At 44.9% G+C, this 20,464-nt stretch overlaps 1 long non-coding RNA gene across 1 annotated transcript in view; it reads left to right on the forward strand.

The window, feature by feature from the left end:
- The first annotated feature begins 741 nt into the window (after positions 1-741).
- The window catches only part of LOC144142231 (uncharacterized), a 29,337-nt gene continuing 9,614 nt past the window's right edge, over positions 742-20,464 (forward strand). Inside the window, exon 1 of the long non-coding RNA XR_013316904.1 lies at positions 742-1,015. This is a non-coding gene — a long non-coding RNA (uncharacterized LOC144142231). The remainder of the gene's footprint in view (positions 1,016-20,464) is intronic.

The following is a 20,464-nucleotide window of genomic DNA, read 5'->3' on the forward strand; positions in this document are numbered from 1 at the left end:
TTTACCACCTAAGCAGAAGAGCGTTCCTGATGACAGGTATTTTAGGGCACTTTTTAAATCTTTGTAACTAATTGGCGGTTTAGCAGCGAACTTCGGCCAATTTTCCGCTTTGCTGTGAGCAGTAGAAAGCCGAAGCGTGAATTTCAACTCATTTTTCCCCCACCGTAATGTTGTCTCGGAACTCATCGTTAAACTATAAAAGCACGACAGTCCTTTCCAAGAAAAGTGACGTAACCGGTAAGATAGGAGAGGTAGGCGTTTCGCGCGCCTAGAAAAGAGCGAGCTCCGTGTAGGCATCTCATTTTCTGGGCCGTTAAAGTAGAACACGTGCTATTCAGGTCTTGAGTTAATGCCAAGGTTGCAGCTGTACGCCTATGACCTATAGAATCTAAAGTCTGTGCCGGCAGAACATTTCTCCTCCTCCTTCCACCACTTAGAGTCGAAGTAAGCTTCATTTGCGCATCCTATATTTTGCGCTCTTAAAGCAAACGATGTGTTCTTGAGGTCTCGAGCGGAGCAGAAGGTTGCAAAGGTCGGTCTCTGACCTACTAAATATCAAGACAGGTCCGATAGAACATTTCTTCTCCCATTCTTGGCAGTAAAAGTCAGAGAACTTAAAAGATCTTTGGGGTTCTGTGCAGAGTGTTGTCGGTTCTGGTCGTACGTCAGCCGCAGATATATATCAAACTGAAAAATGGCCAAGTCGGAAGGCCGTCATTCAGATTAGTTTTCTTTGTTTGGTTGTTTCACGTTAACACGCCAGTTTGGAATACAAAGAAATGTTTTGTACCAGTTGCGTACATTGCTCTCTGATACCCATTTTCTTGGTAAAGGAGCTCCTGAAAGACCACTGCGTGTTTAAAACGTGGCCGTGGCAAAAGCTGCTCTCATGAAACGGCTGCGTAACATTATGAAGACATCATTGCTGTCTTGCCTAAATATGCTTGCCTTTTTAGGTGTCGCTGTTGCATTACGTTGGTCGATATGGATGTTTGTGGAGTCACTTATAATGAAAGTAAGTAGGGTCAAGCCTTAAACGGGGTATTGATAACTGTCCTGAATTGCATACGTAAAGAGTTGATAACATTTAAAACGCGGCTTTTAGGGCGAAGCTGTACATGTATAGGTGTAATATAAATCTAACCGTTGTCGGTACACTGAAAACCCCTGTGTCACAGCCCGATGAACATAATAAAAAACGACATTTAGAGGCATTTCACTAAAGCGACAATTTGTGGCTAGGCTTGCCTCGGTCACTTCAATCCACATGCACAAGAAATAAACTTTAAAGCCCAGATCAAGCGGTAATGGCGTGCATGGGTTGCCGTAGAGCGGGAGCAGCGACCACGTACCACACAAAAGTTCGTGTATAACTGCACTATCAATGTGAAACTTTAGTGTACATAAAATGATAATAAACCGTTGCTTTTAATATGTATATATAATAAAGAGGCCATACGCTCTCTGAAATGGGCAGGCCATGCGTCATACGTTCTGCCGAGAAGCAGGCTGGTTACAACCAGTGACGCCGTGAGGGGGAACGGCCACAAAAGATGTACCTCGAGCAGCTAACGTATATTAAACAGTTTTCTTAACATTAAAGAATAAAATACGGGCAAACACCGACCGCACCTTGCAACTTCACTGGGTATATATCTTCACTGAGGGAATGGGACCACTCTTAATTGTGTCCTTGTGTTAGTATTACAAACATAATTTCGCCTGTCCGATAGCATGTGGTAACCTACTAATACAGCATGCTTGCGCACTTCTTTCGTAAACAAACGTGTTGCTGTCGCAGCGAGAGTTTTTGTGCTAGCTTTTCAACCTTTCTGAGGTTTGTTACAGCCGTAGAGAGTCTCGCATTCTAGGTTTTCGAAATATTGATTGCTTGCTTCAGCGCAAGCACCTTGATATTAAGGAATAAAACGCAGATAAACACCGACCACACCTTGCAGCTTCGGTGGGTATATATCTTCACCGAGGGAATGGGCCCACTCTTGATTATGTACTCTGTTTAGTATTACAACCATAATTTGGCACGTCCGATAGAATGGCGTAACCTACTAATACATCATCCTTGCGAATTCCTATCGGGTAGAAGCGCCTTGAACTCGCAGCTAGAGTTTCTTTGTCAGCTTTCCAATCTTTGTAAGTTTTTTACAGCAGTACAGAGCCTCACATTTCAGGTTTTAAAACTAGTTATTGCTTTCTTTAGCGTGAAAACCTTCACATTGCATTCGTCGGCGCTTCAAAGCACCCTCTACTGCAGTCGACCAATTCTCTTCTTAGGTCCTCATGTGTAAGAAAACCAAAATAACAGCCGCATACTAAAATACAATTTCTGTTCCTCCTTTATAAAGAAGGTGCCCACTCATAAGTAGAAGAAACGGTTGCCACGTTTTTTTTTTTGTTTTTGTTGAATATTTTGGGACAGTAGATCAATTATTTTGAAAGTGTGACGTTTTTTCTCGGAGAATTTGCTGCTCAAGCAGAAGTAAGAAGACAAAATTCTATTTACCTTGTTATACTCCACATTTCCCAACAATGTGCTATACCAAGGCATTACGCGGGTTGAAGCCAAATCTCTAGTAGTTTGGGCAAAAACCGAGGCCTGTAGAGACACGTATGCACCGCATGCGTCTTGTAACGGGAGTATCCGTTGAGATACCAATATGTATTGAAGGAAACTGTTTTGACCATGAAGAACTACCTGAAACAACATTTCGTGACGTTTTATCAACAACTGTTGTATATTTGGACTCTCTATATCACAGCAAACTCATCCTCAATAACCTGTCCAGCCGACAAGTTGGCAGATGGATACAGATATCCCTTTCATTTCATCCGCAACTTCAATTGAAGTGGCTACCTATAAATGTAATTCGTAGTAAGCCATTGTTCATACCCTTTATATTGTCACTTATAGCGGCAGGCAACACCACCTCCTCCCGGAAAATATTAGCCACTCCCCTCTAAAAATACGAGAAAATTATTGTTACTGAATAAGGAACGCCGTAGATTTCAGGCTGAGAGTACAATAACTATGACTGCATTTTGCCCAAAAATGTTACAGTACAAACGCCCAGGAGCTGATATTCTTTGCGAGATGTATACACCACGCATCTTTGTCTACATGGCACCTTTTCTAATCTAACCCAGAAGGTTGTTTTTAAAACACTGGAGAATATATCACAAAACAAAAATTAACAATTAAGCGCCCTTCCTATCTGTGTAGAAGGATGACCTGGAAAGAAGCACGCCCTCCACGTAGTGCACAAAAAAAACATGTGTTTATACTTTACGACTACGCATACTTCCTAGCCAATTTCGTGAATGAAATTTGAAACACACCCGAGCTTTATCCTAGCGGACAAACGTTGAGCCGTCTCATTTCCACCCGCGTCATAGGCATCTAACTGTTTGTGTAACGCGCTAACACAATCTACTTTACGACAGATGAAACCGGACTGGTCGCATTGGGCTGTTTGACCGCCACGCTGAACCCCCCCCCCCCCCCCGCCACCAACCGAACAGACATGTCATCAGTAAGGGTATGAAACATACATCTGAGCGTGTCCGTCCGCCCCTCTTCCGCCGTTTCTTCCCAACCCGTGGCCGCATAAACCGGCAACCGGTCATGACCGGGTGTTTAAAAGTGAAAGATACTGTCGAACATGTCGCTCTGAAAGCCCTTCAAGGTGAATGTGTGAATTTGTCCCACGTCGGTGTACCAAGCGGGTCAGTTGCTGTACATCCGAGAGTGATTCGCAGCTACGCGACCAGGAAGAACTAGAGGTGGCCACGGAGGCGGCAGCGGTATTCTATAGTTTTAGCGCTCATTCACGCGTCCGTTCGGGCGGACGCATCCTAAGTTTCCGCTCTTTTTCCTCTAAGCGAGCGACATGCGTCCGTCCCTTAGCAAATTGACACATCGAGGGCTTAGATCTCGGTACTAGTGGACACAGACGTGGGTGTCCCTTTGGCTTCCCAGTCATAGGCACCTCATTGTCTGTGCAACACACCAACCAAGACCAAACCCTCTCGATTGCGGAGAACAGTTGACTGGGTGCCTTGAGCCATGATACTGCCATGCTTAAATCTCCCTTTACCACAACGGGTATGTCATCGATAGTGGCGTAAAGTCCTGCTATGCATACACGCCCCTCCTTTCAACCTTCCCCCCCGTGCACGCCTAAAGCAGCAGCACAGGATAGGTGCCCAATTAGGCGTGAAATACACTGGCGGATGGAGAGAGAAAGACTTTATATGCGACCAGACAAAGCTCTATTATTATTCTGCTGCCAGAAGAACTATGACCAGCTGGGCAACGAGGGCCGCCGACCCGACAATGTTGTTCGGAATGGCTTTAAATCTAAAGAAGATTGATATGCTCACGCCGGAGCTTCAACGGGGCAAGTAGCTTTCAACTGGCAGCGGCGCACAACTAGTGGGTGATGTGGAATTTAAAGCAGCAACGGCCGCTGCCGCCTTCTCGGCTGCGGCAGTGGCAGCGGCTTTCGGGCGTCTTTACACACATTCGCTCTGTTGTTGATTCTCTGCAATAATCAGATAACGGCACTACGGCCACTGTCACCCGGCTGCGCAACTTGTGAAAGAGGCATCAGTGGTAGCGAGGGGAATAATCATCGTCATAACCGAGGTAAAAGAAATGTCGGCGGTGGCGAGGAGAATCCCCAGAAAACTTTCGCAAGCAGCCATGCAATAGATAATACTTCAGGGCCCTTTTACTTCGTTAAGAATCACGCCTCAAATACCTGGGCGAAGCCCAAAAATCGCATGGAACAAACACAGTGGTTTTAATTTGCGAAGCGCCTTACTTACAATATAACAATTAGTTACACTTAACAGACTAGTGTTCTGTTCTTTGTGACAAATGTGCGACTGATTTTTCTCCTCCCTTCAAATCCCAGTTATCCTCAGTAGCCGGGAGTTCGGTAACGTTTGCAACTTGTCTGTGAACGTATTATGAGAATAAATGAAACTCCAAGGTATGATACAGACAACTTGGGGGGAATTCCAGCAGAGTTTTTTTTTATAATATATAAACGTACTTCAGAGAGTTCACTACAAACTAAGTCTTTCAACAAGATCCAATTTGGAGACGCGACTTTATCTACACAACCGTTCAACGTACGTTTTGGTCAACTGCAAAACATAACGTAGTTGTTTGCAATGCGAAAGCTTTGCCGGTTTCTCGTAGTACAAATGATTCATTTATGAGAGCAATTATTTTAAAAATATATCATCAAGGAAAGCCAACTACCACAGTACTTATGGTGGGAATTAGACGCAGATGTTATTTATTGACTAGATTTATTCAAGATTCCCCGGACCATAATAAAGTAGTTTTTAGTAAGCGCTATATTTTCTAAAAAAGCCATGCAAGTGTGAAAGTAAACATTAGAAATTCAAGGAATCCACTTTTAGTATTATAATCTAGCGGTTTTTTTTATCCTAGACACAATGTTGTTGAAGTATCGCAATTATTTCAACACAGCCAACATCGAGAAATGAGAAATATTTCTGAGATAGTGCCGCTGCAGATATTTATTATGTCGGCAGTACTGTTGCTCACGAATATCTCAAAAACAACTCCTTAGGAGGAATATCGCGTGTAACGCTTAACGACGATTTGCAGCGTCGCTATATAGTTGTCTTTTTGAGCCGAATGAGAGCGTAAACAAGTCGGACTTTGGTTGGCTGCGGGCAGAAACTGCTGTCAGGAATGAATGTGAACATAAAACGTACAGTTGTCGGTAATACTTCCCAATAAATATCTATTCTTAAAATAAAACGCCCCAAACTGCAAAAGTCAGGGCTACTGAAGACGCGAGGAAGTTATCAGAAACTTTCTAAGCGGTAACGATGGTAGTCGAAAAAACATTTCTGTCCTCGAAGAATAAATAATTCGCCCACAAACACATCTGAGCACGAAGAATTCAGAAAATAAGTACTTGAGGAAGGGCGAGTTTTATAAAAAATGAGCGATTCCATTGGCTGAAGGGAATGACATGCACAGCAAAGGGGACATGGAATTTCGAGAGAAGAACAAAGTACTGAAGGAACTCGTCATGCGACTAGCCGTTTGTCGACTTCATTCAGTCTTTGTAAATTCTCTCGAATCATTGGAATTAGATGTATCAGTTTGTGTGGGAGAATAAGAGAACGGCATCTTGTCTATTTTGTCTAGAAATATAAATATTTATAAATATAAATATTTGTCTATAAATAAATTATAGACAAATTTTGACGTCCTTGCTTCCGAGTGTGCAAAAAATACGCGGCCTCCTAATCACAATGGCAGAGCAGAAATGTGATGTCAATGAATAAGGGCAACTTGCTTCGTCAAAACCGAGCGCGGAGTAATACGCAAGCTAGGAAGTAATAACAGAAAAACAAAGGAATTAACGAACCAACCACTCAACACACCAAACAAGCAACAAGAGAACTAATGAAGGGAGGGTGACCAAGCGATTGAACGGAACAACAAACCAGTGACCTAACAAATAAATAAACGAGAGATGTGGAGGGCGAAATTGTGAAAAAAAAACAAATAAAATAACGCCAGAACGAACAAACCAATAAGAAATTAAGCCGGCGAATGAGCATTACTTTGGCAGACTGATCGGAGATACTCAGGCATGGAGTAAAGTGTGTACGAGGCTAGGAGACACATTCATACAGCATGAGTGTAAAAATTTGAACAAAATTCATTGTCCTTTTTTTACCCCGTCCTTTTCTTATGTCTGCTAATAGAGCCCGAAGCTTTGGACAATCACTCTTTCGAATTGAAACGCTCCAGCTCATTGGCGAAAAAGCATCGTCCGGCATCGCCGGTTCTGAAGGATTGTAAGATAATTGGCATACCGCGCAAGCAGAGTGAAAGAAAGAAAATACACCAGGTGGACATGCTATTAAACCATGTACTTAAATATTGAGGTCAGCGCGCCTCGGCCTGACCTATTGTCTAGCTTCAGAATGAGAAAACAAAAGGTCGACCTCGTGAATAAGTGCTGGCATTTCGCTCAAGAGCGCGTGCTAGACACACCATTCACAACTATATGAGCACGGTTATTACCGAAGCCGAAATGCACTTTATGTTAGAGGGGAATACGTTGGACATACCAGGGCTAATGAGGAGACACAAGGGCAGAAAACAACCAAACTCCGCTGTTTGCGTCAATTGGGTAAAGGGCATATATAACAAAAACAAAAACAAACTGCCCCAATGAAACCACGATCACGCTAATTAGAGGACACTTATAGGCAGTGTACGCCAGAGGATTATTTCTATCCTGTTCTTATAAAAGTACCAAAGTCTTTTACCCCGAAATTGTATTTGTACTGCTAACCAGGGCCAACGGCAACGCCTTTATTCATGGCAACAGAGAGTAGAAAAAGATACAAAGTAAAGTAAAAATAGTCAAGACGATAACCTTAGAAGGACGCCATGTCATGATCCCCAGTAAAATGGGACATCCAATTACAAAATTATCAAACCCCAAATAAAGTGCACCTGAGCACATTAACTGCCGCAAAAATAAAAGGTATAACAGTAAAGCCAGACAGGTCAATTGCGGACTCAAAAAACGTTTTTTTCTTCAGGATAAACCAAACCGTATCAGGTGTCCAACACTCCTGAGAAATCGTAAACCAAGTTTGATAATTTTTTAAGGGTTGTTCTATTATAAACACTCATCGTGATTTTTTTTTCAAACGAGTTGACTATGCAAATATTTATACATACACAGGCTATATACATCATAAATATCATTTTTTGCCAGCTGCCACATACAGGTTATCAAGTTTTTTAAAACATTCGCTCCAACAAAATTAGACGTAAAAAAAACCAAGGGTATAAACTACAGTGTGGTCTCCCCTGTAAGTTTAAAAAATCTGCGTTAATGGTTTCGAAGTATGAAGTGTTCATTTACAAAAAAACAAATTTTCTACTAACGTAATTTAATAATTTTTTACAAAAACTATGTAAAGGTGCCCCACCTTAAAAAACTCTTTAAAACATCAAAATGACTGCATCTATGTTGTTTTAGCGACAGGGTTACCGCTTCATTTTTGTGAATAACTGATTCAGAAGCTTACATAATAAAGCTAGCACTAACATACCCTGCAATTATAAATCTGGCGCTAAAAAAGACAAAAACATACAAAAATCATCACGTTTACTCTATAGCAGTCATTGCCCCAAATTTCCTATTACGAAAAAAAATGCCTAAGAATTTCTCGCCTCAGTAATGACCGATGAAACTATTTAAATGACGCAGGAGGGGAGAAATAAAGCTTTTTATTGGGCTTTGCGTCCGGCAGGAGCGGCTACTGAGTTCACAAGTCTATAAGCTGTCTTCACCAGCGCACCTATTTCTACCAGAAGAACCTAAAGCGGACGATGTAAGCTAGACGGCATGATGTCCCACTGCATGACAGGGGGTAGGGGGGTATATCAGAGTTGTCCTTGCACTCCCACATAGGGTGAAGTCTTGTGCCTAGTTGTCCACAAAATTTGCCTAGTGGATGGTACTGGTTGGGCAATACTAGATTCTTCCAAAGGGGTGGGACAATGTGTTAGTTTGAAGTAACATGAGTGCTGTCTCCCGTGTTTACTTCTACTTTGGGTGCGGGGCCTGGAGATCTTTTTTTTCTTATCTTCTAATGTTCCATTATTTTAAAGTTCTCCTTCCAGGGCCTGGTCGACGAAGCCTCGGGACGGGTAATGAATAGGGATACAGACAATCTGGACTTCCCTGTTGGGTTTTCTTTTTTCCCAGATGAAAACTGCTGCTCGTGCAACTAGACTCGACGTGAAACTTAGACAAGACTTTTCAGGGTCCCTACCCGCAGCGGAGGCATTTTTTGCGTTAGCGCTAGAGCTATAGAACGCTCTTTGGCCTCTGGCGTTGTTGTGCGTAAAGCCTCAATTCTGTGTGGTCGCTTTCACAAGTCCCAACCGTCACCATGGCTCTTGTGTTGCTGTGGTTCGCTACGTGAGTATACAGCTGGACCAAGTGCATGTGTTGGGTGGGTTTGTAGTTCATTTTAAAGGATAGCAGACAGGAAAGGACGCAAGAAGATGAAGGCACAAGTGCTGCTCCCCATTGAATTTCATAAAAGAAACCTGGCACCTTTCATACGCCCTCTTCATGTTAACACAAGTAAAAAATAATAAAGATAGAAAAACAACAACTAAACCAGCCGCGTAAAAAATCTGATGCCACACCACCACATCAACATGCGTTCACGCATTTAGCAAAATCTACGCAGACCCGGTGTTAGGTCATACCCGATGTACATTACGTGTTGAAAAAGAAATCTCTCTCTTTTCGGAGAACGTGATTGATGCCAGGTTCACACATTTGCTACGCTGCCTTTCAATTCTCTGTGGTTCAATTACTGCTGATTATACAGGACTGTGGCGCTGCCACCGTAAAATGTATATTGCTCTGGAGTTGGCACTCCTCTGTCTTTATTCCGCTTTCCCGACGGCTGTACTGGGTAAGCGGCAATCATGCAGTCCATATTTACGGCGCAGCGGGATTATGGCGAACTTTTCAGGACCTGAAAATTCCAAAGCTCGGTAAACCTAACGGATACCGTAAGGGTGTGGCCGCTGTTGTGCTGATCCTCACCCGCCTCTTTGGCTATCTGTGCAGTAGTGCTGGACCGAGCCATGGATGCGTACATACCATCAGACACTTCGTGGTGAAGCGAAATCCCCACCAGAAACAGCTCTAAGTCTGTTGGGTGTACGACACCGCAGCCGTTACAGCCGTTCGGGACCGCTCAAAAAAGTTGGTGTGAAGAGCCACTGCCAGTAGCGCTCTCAACAGTGCGTTCCGACATCCGCCAGACCAAGTTAACAAGGTGGAGTTCGTCCCCTACTTGCACGGCTATTCACCCAATATTACAAATATTGGTGTAAGCGTCGGTGCCCAAGTCGTCATGTCTGCGCAAGGAAAAAATTGGCTCCCATCTACGCTGTGAAGATGGTTGAAAAGCCAAGCTTTAATGACACCCACAACAATTTCACACGCGACGTCACTTAAATTCACACACGTGGCTTTGCGAAGAGTGAAACCAGAGATTCTGCCAGCCCTTACCTGTAATTCGCGGGGCTGCGTCCCGAACACAGGAGCGTCCGAAACGGCCGGGATAGAGCGGCGGACGACGCCGCTGCTGTAGCCCGGCAGTGCGTCGGCAGAAAACGGAGAGGAGCGTGTTTCGAAGGGTGAGACAGGTGAAACCTAGCCATCCTGATGTACTAGCTCGGTGCTACACCACCGCGCGGCGCAAGCGCAAACACTAAAACAATTCGCCATTTGAGCGTATTGATCCCCATTTATGCATATTTAAACGAGTTAATTTAGTAAGTTTAACAACTGCGAGAAAGCCGAAGGAACCTTTATAGTCGCTATTTATCAGATCCAGTTGCTCCTTCCGATTTTGTAATACTTGTAAAACACAACCGAATTCGTATTCACCAATTTAAAAAAAATGAGTGCCATTCGTGGCAAGCAGTGCGCAAAACGTCGCGTTTCTCTTGCGGCGTGGTGTCTGTATGTAGTCTGTACATTTTGTTTCCCTGTCCTGGAAACCAATCCTTAAAGGCCAAATGAAACGAAAATTTACCTGCCCTAAATTCTGTTTAAACCTCTGGTATATACCACTAAAGTCTCCTCTAACCTAATTTTAGCTCCACGCACGCGCAGTATTTTTATTAAAGCCGTTTGAAAACACGCCACTTCAGCCTATGCAGCCCCTAGCGGAGCGCCGCCACAAATGGTCGTTACTGCGGCGAACTTCCGGATGTGACGTTCCAGTCAGGGCTCCCGAGCGGCCTTCGCCTCTCCTCAGTAGCTCTTTTACTCGCGGCCTTGCGCGAGTGAGCAGAGGAGTTTTTGCATCTTGCCTGAGTAATTTCTTTCACGCGTTAATGTGATGCGAGAAGCTGAAGAAGCGCGTGGTTTCCTAGACCTAAAAAGAAAATTCGAAGAGTGCCGGGGCCGGTCGACAAGAGGCAATTCACCGTCGGCGAGCGACTACGGCAGTAGCATAACGGCTTATTTTGTGGTCGTGAAAGTGGCAGCAGGCTCACGGTCAACTCGAGGAGCACGCGAGACGCGTGTATGGCCTATGCGAGGCGATACGCTGTTGGCGCTGCTGGACAGTGCGTCGGCGCGCGAACGACTACGGCAGCTGTTCGGCGTGGTGCAAGTTCGCGGCCGTGCGTCTCTACGAATGCGTAATACGCAGATCGGCCGACGCCAGACCATACGTTATAGTGGCGGCCGGTCGGTGCGCGAACGAGTGCGGCAGATAGCTGTGCGGCCCACTGCAAGGTCGCGGCCGGCCGACTGTTTTAGATGCAAAGCATCTCTTTGTCGACCCTCCATCGTCCGGCATCCGCTCCTCTCCTCCTCTCCACAACAGCTGTGATAACGCCGCGCTCTCTCCCCTCCTCCTATCCACACCACCTGTGGGCTAGCGCACGCTGCTCCTCCACTCCCCTCTGCACACCAGCTGTCCAATCACGGGCAAGTGCGCTACTCCTTCTCACCCCTCCCTCTGCTCTGCAAATGAACCCGTCCGCGCTCTGCTCAGTTGCTTCTTCGGTACTGCGCCGTCTGATGACTGCAAATGGACGCCAACAATTCCGTCAGCGAACTGGCTGGCACACCTTCAACTAGCGCCAGCCAGCACACTGTCAGAACCGCGAGCACCTCCGAAGACAAGGCTGCACAGAGGAGAGCTCGCGACGCCTAACGTAAACGGCAGCTTCGAGCAGCGGATTCCTCGCTTCGAGAACCAGAAGCCGCTTTCAAACGCCAGCAGCGAGTAGCTGATCCAGGTGGCGTTCGGCAATGTGACAACGCTTCGAAACACCAGCGTCGAACAGCGGATTCCTCGCTTCGAGAACGAGAAGCCGCAAAACGTTCCCCACTCCTCGATAAATAAAAAAGACATTTATTACGCTACTACACCTGTCTTTACTCTAACAACCAATTAACACGCTACTACTCCACGGCTTTGCATCCCCTCAGGGTTCCAACGTGGGAAGATGGTCTAATTTTTTCTCTGTGTTGTTTCTTCTTGGTATACACAATACGAACGAAAAAAATGATTAGAAAGCGTGAAAAGACACCAGCATGTCACTAGCTAGTGTGCGATTGTTAAAAAGGCCAAAGCCACGTACACTTTCAAAACACATTTAACCAGGCAGGTGCAGAAGGTTGCGCTTTACACACGTCTAAGACCTCCCGTACACTATGGCAGAACAACTCTCTGATCGGGCTCATTTCAACATCATTATGGCGAATTGCCATTCGAGATTTTCATATACGATGCAGGGCCAGTAACATCAAAAGATCATACGGGACGTCGCCGTAGTTTTCAACGGTCAAGAACCTGTTTCCATGGCTATCCAACGGGAAATCCCTTTTTAGTGTTCGCCGCAAAACGCTCCACAGGAAAACCTCGTCCCAACAGTCTATGAATGTTGTTTCTGGTTTTTTACAAACCAAGCAGTCAGGGTCCCAGTCAACAAAGAAACCTTATTGGATCATCCAAGTTTTAACAGGTAATACTCCAGCGTGTTTTTTTTTTTTTTAAAGACTTTACATAACCATTCGAGAGCACGAGTGGTGTGAGTACGGCCGACGCGAGGCGATATATCACGATGCCACTGTTATCGCGTCGGTCGGAACGCGAAGTACACCATGCGGCGCACAGCTGGAATCGATTCAGTTGAAACAAATTTGTCAAAACATATAAAAACAAGCCGCTGTTTTCAACATTTCCACTCAGTGGTTAGGAAAAAAATATGAAGGGGGCGCATTTGGCAGCAGTGAGTGTCGGGAAAGGTCACTGTTTCACGATGCCCGCGAAGACACTGCAGTGCTCTCGTCGCTGTATGGCGTCATTATCTGAAGATTTGACGCGGGCACCCTTCTTACAGAAACAAAACTGCCCATCTAAACAAAAATAACCACAATTCTGGATTTCGACTTTGATAATACGCGCTGAAAACGAATTTTAAGCAATAGCCGGCATGTTTTGACGCTTTCTTCCCACGGTAGCATTCTTTTTCTCCTCTCAAAACCATAGGATAGTTCAGTCGGCAAAGGGCATATTCGCTGTGCTGGTGCTTATGTGTTGCAAAACACTGCCTTTTGTGTAGCTATTTCCAATCTCCCAGCTTCGCCACGACGCCTCGCGATGCCTGTGTTTTCGTTTTATCAGACGATTATAGGTACGTCTCGCCAGCTCACGGCTAAGCAGTAATGGTTGTACAAAATTCCAAACCCTTTTGATGCATGTTGTATGTGTTTCAAAAAACGAACGTCCTGAAACGCGTGGCATGCGCGAGTCAGCCGTGGGAGAATCCGCCGACTGCGCCCAATCGATCCCTGAGGGTAACGTTATAACTTCCGACTTGCCATAACGGCCGCCGTTTTTTTTCCAGTTTTTGTTTGAAAATAGCATTTTTGATCTTCGTTTACGATGAAACGACGCATATTTGGGCCTTGAAATTTTGGAGGTAGCAATTTTTAAGGTACTACTACCGGGAAATAGGGCACTTAGGGAGCCTAAAATTGTGTTGCAGTTGGCCTTTGATGTATACCTTTGCCTTACGACCACTTAATTCCGTCGGGTCAACGTTATCAAGGAGGTGCTTTCAAACAAGTTAATCAAGCCGTGCGAAGGAAGCGCACAATGGACGCGAACCACGCCTGAACAGGCCATAAGTAACCGTCGCTAAATCAGGCGACAAAGCCGTCTCTCCAACGCACCCGCACGGGCGAGCAGGCAGCTACATGCAGGGAAAGCTGGCTAATAGCGCCCTATTGCCGCGTCATATAAACTGTGCTCCGGGAGTGAAAACCACACTCGCCCTAACCATTCTCATGCGGTCTTGCACGTCACGAAGGAATCGTTGGCTGGTAGTGGTAGTGAGCTTCTCTTTAAAAGATTCAAGGCTATGCACTGATACGTTTGCGGTCACAACAGAAAAGAAAAAAATTAGTCACCTTTCACTCAGTGAAGAAGGATGACCTGCGAGGCTGGACGCAGTCCACAGAGTCTACGAAAGAAAACACGTTTGTTCGAAACTTGCGATTGAGAGTACTTCCTACAGAGTCAGCTGAAGGAAACTTGGGAGGACCGGAACTTCTGTCTCGCGGAAAAACATGAAGGTTTCTGCTTTACTCTCGCGTCGTAGTAATCTTACTGTTTGTGTAGCACACCACCAATAGGCTCGAACACTGAGGGGACCCCGGGCAAGACGCATTGAGCCGTTTGACGCCCACACTGAAACCTCCTGCCAGCACAACGGACAAGTCACCAGTAAGGCCCTGAAACCTATAGCTTCTCGTGCACGCCCCCGTCTCCACTCCCCTCCATCGCAACCACTGCACGCCGGCAACCAGTTATGTGCGCAGGGTTAGAAGCGAAAGGAACCGCCAAATTGTCTGCTTACAGCTCTTTAAGCTGCGCAGGTAACAATGTCCCACGGCGGTGTTCCAAGCGGGCAAGTCGCCGTACATCTAGGCGGTAATCGCAGCTACTCGACCAACTGTAACTAAAACCGCGACTGCTGTGGCAGGGGCTTTCTATTGTTTTAGGGCCTATTCCCGCTTAGCCCTGGTAGCGGCATACAGCCCAGCTCTGCATGTGCGCCCCACTTTTCCACTCCCCCCTGCCCCCGAAACCAGTGCACGCCTTAACCGGCCACCGGTGATGGGTGCATAATTAGGCGTTAAATACAACGGTGAAAATGTCACACGGAAAGCCTGATTGAATGATTGGAGGGTTTAACGCGCCGACGCAACGCAGGCGATGAGGCGCGCCGTAGTGGAGGGCTCCGGAAAAATTTTGACCACCTGGGGATCTTTATCGTGCGCCGAAATCTCGAACACACGGGCGTTTTTGCTTTTCGACTCCATCAGAAAAGCGGCCGCCGCGGCCGGGAATCGAACCCGCGACCTGGTGCTCAGCAGCGCAATGCCTTAGCCACTGCACACGGAAAGCCTTCCAAATTCATTAAGAATTATGGGTTCACGCTGGCATTCCAACAGGGCAAATGGATTCAATTCGCACATACCCGGCGATGTGGAATTTGAGTTTAACAGGATGGCGAGTTGGGCGAGTTGGTGTTGATTCATCTTGAAAATTTCTGTTTCTTAATAGATGTTGCCAGTTACTAGTAGCGCATCGTTCTGTGTATTTCTCTTCTTAGTCAACGTCTTTCCGCGCCAATTTTTAATATGGAATTTGAGGTGGCGATGGCGGCGCCGGTTTTGATCATTTGTATGCTTATTTGCGCTTCTGCGTCTTCTCCATAATCATCTGATAACGGCGCTGCCACCGATAGCCGATAGCGCAACTTGTGCACGAGGCATCGGTGGTGGCGAGGAGAATGATAGAGAGCTCGGTGGGGGCGAGAAGGCTCCCCGGAACGGCTCCGAGTAAATCAGCCTCACTTGAATGAAAACTCGGGGCGTTCAACACATACTGCTGCACACTAAAAGTGGGAAGTTATTCACCGATTTACGTACGTGTATGTCAATGCGGAAATCGTATATAACACCCATTGTCGTGCCACGGCGTTCACATTGCGCAAACTGTGCGCAGTGCACAGAATTAATAACCATTTGCGGTGATTTCAATCTTACGCAACTTGTTCACATGCCAACGCGAACTACTACTACCTCCTCTAACACATTAGGCTTAATTATTTTCGATACACCAAATTTGCTTTCCCCTATACCTTATCTACCAGGCATAAACGATCATTTCATGCGCCGTTTTACGTTGAAAGCTCGGGTACCTCCAAATAAGTTTTTAAAGTAATACAAGACTACAGCAGAGCTGATGTGACTTCAATCACAGCTGGGTTAGAGGCATTTCTCACCGACTATATTCCTAACTTTCCTAATCGCACGGTTTAAGTAAATTGGTGCGTTTTTAAGAACAACTTGTTATCTCTAATTCACAAACATGTTACAAAAAGAAAGGTAACAAATAACCCCCGGTCGCATTGGTTTACAAATGCATTAAAGCGGCCCCGTAACAAAAAGAAGCGCATGTTTGGTCGTGCGAAGCGAACAGACTGATTGATTCTAGGGTTTAACGCGCCGACGCAACGCAGGCGATGAGGCACGCCGTAGTGGAGGGCTCCGAATTAATTTCGACCACCTGGGGATCTTTAACGTGCGCCGAAATCTCGTACAAACGGGCGTTTTTCCTTTTCGCCTCCATCAGAAAAGCGGCCGCCACGGCCGGGAATCGAACCCGCGACCTAGTGCTCAGCAGCGCAACGCCTTAGCCACTGAGCCACCGCTGCGGGTGCGAAGCGAACAAATCGGCTTGACCACTGGTCCGCCTATTGTAGAATTAACACTAATTTTAACGTAGTCGCTTCGAATGCAAAGAGGTCATTTTATACTGATACACTACCATCGTTGTTACAATTTAACCCACGAAAGTTCGGGAGCATGGTCAGCGGCACTGAAAAGCAAATTATTCATCTTTTTTTCTTCTTGAATCCAATAACTCAGTTTCCCCGAGTGAATGCTGTTTCTTTCGAAACAACATATTTTCGGCTGATTTCAATCGCGTTATTTCTACCGGTAATTCCCCTTTTACTCCTGCGCAGTTCCTGCCAATGGATTCCATGGTTATTGACTGTGTTGGTATTGATGCGTTGATACGTAATCTCCAAATTTTATCTTCTGCTTGCCCTGACTATTATTTCTAAACTGCTGAAATGTGCAAAAGTGTTTTCATTGTTTATTCTTTTGGAAATGTTTGACCAATCTTTGTACCATTCTATATGCCTCGCGAATGGAAGGTGGGAAAGGTGTCTCTTGTTTACAAATCTGGTGACGTTCATTGTCCCGATAATTATCGTCCCATCTCATTACCATCCCTGCCTTGTAAAATGTTAGAACATAATATATTCCCATTTATGTGAATTTCTTGAGCCCGATTGCTTTTTCGCTAACTCTTAGCGTTGATTCATAAAAACGTTTTGTTTCGAAACGCCACTACTAACATTTACAAACCATTTCATCGCAAATGCTGATTTGGGACTTGAAACCGATTGCATATTCATAGATTTCGCTAAAGCGTTTGATAGTGTGCCGCATGATTTGTTAATTTTTAAGCTGAGAAAAATAAACACTGATCCCCCAACTTTCGAATGGATTAAGGACTTTCTTTCCAACCGTTGTCAATTCGGAATGCTAATGACCACTAAAGTCCTTTATCTCCGGTAGAATCAGGAGTGCCACAGGGATCGCTACTAGGAGCACTTCTTTTCCTTGTTTATATTAATGACCTTCCAGACTGTTGGATTCTCATCAAATAAGCTATTCGCGGATGACCGAGTAACTTACGACAAAGTTGCTAACCACGCTCATATTCAAAATTTGCAAAATGATCTTAACAGCAAAGCTAACTGGCGTAACAAATGCCACATTAAGCTGAACATTACGAAGTGCAAAAGTATGAGGATATGACGGCAGCCCACTAAAACGTATATGCATGCATACGTTCTTCACGGTATTCCTCTTGCACGTGTTAACTCATGTAAATATCTTGCTGTACATATATATGATAACCTGTGATGGAACGCTCACAATGATCACGTAATAAAGAACGCTAGCCGCCTGCTAGGGTATTTTGCCGGAAGTTTTTTTCTGTACCTTCATCCCTAAAATTAGCCCTGTAAAACACTCGTCCCTTCCAAATTTGAATGCGCATGCACAATGTGGAATCCTCACCGAACCACGGTCACCCTCGTCTCATAAATCTGCCCAAAACCGTGCCACTCGTACATATTATCGTCCTATTCGTGCCTTCCCAGTGTCTCATCCGTGAACAATATGCTTAATCTGACCAGCCTGTCCTACCGTCGCAAGTGCTCTCGTTCTTGTTTGTTCCACAAATTTTATCATCACAACCCTACTTTAAATGTTCAAATTATCACTCTCCCCGGTACGTATCATCTCGAACTGACCATTTAAGCAAAGTTGGTGTACCTAATTGTTGTACTGATATGTATAATGAAGCTTTTATCCCAAAAACCAGTGTAGAATGGAAACACCTCCCTCCTACCATTGCAACCATCGCTGATGCCATTCTCTTTAAAGCAGCCATTCATAACGCCCTTTGTAGAATTCCTCTTTTGTAATTTGTTCTTGGTTTCTGTTTGTATCCTATTTTTGGAAAACAACTGCGCCTTATGTATGTATTTCACCACTGCGTTATGTTATGGCCTACAAGCCTTAAAAGTATTTTCAATAAAAAATAAATAAACAAGGCGGTTCCTTAATCAACGCCTTCGTCGACATGACAACTCCAGTGAAAGAAAGGCATTGATGGGAACTTAGCCACTCATTTCCCCAATTGCACGTTTAAGGAATGCATGGTGTGTTTTGCGCCCGCAATCAGCGTGGACGCGAGATTGTGTAGGCAGCGGAGATGGATCATGGGGGCGAATATTTCGTCAGCATGACCGCCATACCTTTGACAACGAAAGAGCATGGCTTCATGGATGCGCCCAAGTCTTATGGGGTGTAGAGGAATGCGCGCCTGTAAACTACGCGGAAACTCGGTTTTAGATTTTGTTAGCTGTGTTGCATGTAAATATTTCGTTTGGAAAATAAAAATTCAGTTGGAAGTCGCAATTTTATGTGCACTCTCTGAATATCTGGCGTTTAGCGTTAAAACTTTTATCATCGATAAAAATAAAAACAAACATTTTTCGTGGTCAGGTGCAGTACAACGACGTGCGTTGTCGACGTTATTAGAATCGAAGCTTCACGTGAAAACGCCCTCTTTTTTACGTAGATGGCAGTTATACCTTTCCCTCGGTCGGTTTCATTAGTCTTCCCTATACCGTGCACATCAATTGTGAATGTTCTATCTTCTACTATATTACGTTTTTTGCTCTTTTAACCTATTTTTCTTTTTAAGAAAATAGGAGGGGGAAAGTAAGGTGCGTGGTCACCACAGTGCAGGCTGCCGTCATAGGCCCAGTAGCCTGCGCCCGGGAGATCAGGCACTCCTGATCCTCGAGCGAGAAGCTGGCCAGCCTATGTTCCCATGGCTCTAATGTAGGTGAAGGAATTGGGTTGGAATGTTTGACCCACTCCCACACGAGGTGATAGGTGGTGTTTAGTGTATAGCATGTTGTGCAGTTGTACAGAAACACAGTTGGTGATATATGATGGGAAATTGTCATGTTGTAGTTAGTCTATTGACGGATGTGTGAAAATAGGGTAAATCAGGCGTTGCCAGACGTAATATTATAGAATATCCGTGTATGTTTATTGAACTGAAACGCTGGTGGAAGCCACTTGAGGTGTGTTGCCGCCCTCCGTTTTGAATGCCCAGTGTAAAAATGTGGCGGGCAGCGGTGTTACCCTCTTCATTCCCAAGGAGAGGGGCGTGGGCACGCGTCCAAAAAATGTGAAAGGTCGGTGAAGTTTTGGCGTCCTGTTGAAGTGTGAGTGCATGCAAAGATATTCGCCCAGGTAGCTAATTCCGGCACGCCTGTTATTAGTCATTGCTGACTGTGCTTTTTGCTGGAAGTGGCCGCCATTTCGATGGCTGTTTTTTTTTGCGACTTCAATGGCGGTTATTGGGACTATTGCAGTTTAGATAGCTCCTCCTTCAGAACGCACGACCACTGCAACGTGGTGCTAGGTAGTCCGAAGTTTATCAACGACTCTGTAATAGACATCCGGGTTGTCAGTTAATTTTTAGAATTTTTTCTTATAAAAAATACTTTCGAGCAGTATTTTATTGTGAAATATTTGATAACTTGATTGCGCACAAGACGTAATTTAGTTTTGTTTCCACATTGTACTGGGAAATACAATTCAAATTTTCCAGAAGATATTAACAGTCTTCAAAAGAAAAGACATTTTTTAGTGCAATTGGAGCGACTGGCGCATGCGGCATTACGAAGAACATTATTTTGTTGCTCTTCTAGACATATTTTTCGGCATAGAAATGTAGTCGGAGCCCATTAATTAAATTCACAAACCTATCTAACACTCTGACGAGTGAGAAAAGGTATTTTCCTGCTTCCCCACGCCGCTGCACAGTTTTACGTTATGGGTGCAACATTGCAATAATATTATAAAATTTTCTTTTCGAAACGTCTCGATATAAACAATTTAAAACCGGCATTCCAAGAATCTTGCGAGTTTGGTAGTCATAAATGGCCCACTTTCATACAGACACAAACACTGCACCAGGCCGCACATGCGCCCACACGTTGCTGTGTAGTCTTCAGGTACCTCCTACAGGTGTTGAAGAAGGGAAAAGATTTATGGGGTAGCAAATTAGGCAGTGGCCTGTAAATTCTCGGAAAGCCAAGCAGTTAGATGGAAAATGTTTGGTCAAAACGTTTCCCGCT

This window comes from Haemaphysalis longicornis, unplaced genomic scaffold (genome assembly GCF_048455015.1).
Source record: "Haemaphysalis longicornis isolate Haplotype H1 unplaced genomic scaffold, Haemaphysalis longicornis Haplotype H1 scaffold_6, whole genome shotgun sequence".
In the NCBI taxonomy this organism is placed as follows: Eukaryota; Metazoa; Arthropoda; class Arachnida; order Ixodida; family Ixodidae; genus Haemaphysalis; species Haemaphysalis longicornis.